Source organism: Octopus bimaculoides, chromosome 25 (assembly GCF_001194135.2).
Source record: "Octopus bimaculoides isolate UCB-OBI-ISO-001 chromosome 25, ASM119413v2, whole genome shotgun sequence".
NCBI classification, from domain to species: domain Eukaryota; kingdom Metazoa; phylum Mollusca; class Cephalopoda; order Octopoda; family Octopodidae; genus Octopus; species Octopus bimaculoides.
In genome coordinates, this window is record NC_069005.1 from 6352056 (window position 1) to 6353115 (window position 1060).

The window sequence follows — 1060 nt, forward strand, 5'->3', positions numbered from 1 at the left end:
ACCACAACCTACTCTAATGTATATTAAACATTTTTATAAGTCAATACCATGTTCTACTGTGTTAGCAGTGCTATTAAATCACTTGTTAAGGTTATCTCTAAAGATTTTTGATAGAAATTCTAGCCAGCACTGATTTTTGTTGCAACGTTTCGTATCCGAGACATCATCATCATCATCGTCGTTTAACGTCCGTTTTCCATGCTGGCATGGGTTGGACGATTTGACTGAGGACAGGTGAAACCAGATGGCTACACCAAGCTCCAATCTGATCTGGCAGAGTTTCCACAGCTGGATGCTCTTCCTAACGCCAACCACTCCGAGAGTGTAGTGGGTGCTTTTACGTGCCACCGGCACGAGGGCCAGTCACACAGTATTGGCAACGATCAGATGTAAACAAACAATGAGATCACAGATGTAAGAGTGAGTAATGGACATATATGCCATATTTCAGAAGCTTTTGCCCCTTCATCAGCACCTATTTAAGCCCTTAATTATCCACGAACTCATCGATTGAATAGCCGCTACATATAGCGGTGTAATGTTACTGAGTATACCAATTTACATCTTAAAAATACTCTTGGATGCTGGTACATAAATATTCTATATTCTTTTCTACTCTGGGCACAAGGCCTGAAATTTGGGGGGAGGGGTGCCAGTCGATTTAGATCAACTCCAGTATGCAACTGGTACTTAATTTATCGACCACGAAAGGATGAAAGGCAAAGTTGACCTCGGCAGAATTTGAACTCAGAACGTAAAGACATACCAACATCGGTTGTCAAGCTATGGTGGGGGGAGAAACTTTGTGTCTGTGTTTGTCCCCCACACACATATATATACACGATGGGCTTCTTTCAGTTTCCGTCAACTAAATCCACTCACAAGGCTTTGGTAGGCCCGTTATAGTAGAAGACACTTGCCCAAGGTGCCATGCAGTGGAACTGAACCAGGAACCATGTGGTTAGGGAGCAAGCTACTTACCACACAGCCACACCTACACCTATATATATATGTATGTGTATGCATGTATATATATATATATATATATATATATATATAT

At 41.4% G+C, this 1060-nt stretch overlaps 1 protein-coding gene across 1 annotated transcript in view; it reads right to left on the reverse strand.

Annotated features, from left to right (window-relative positions):
- The window catches only part of LOC106873014 (aladin), a 28484-nt gene that overhangs the window by 17827 nt on the left and 9597 nt on the right, over window positions 1–1060 (reverse strand). The window lies entirely within an intron of this gene.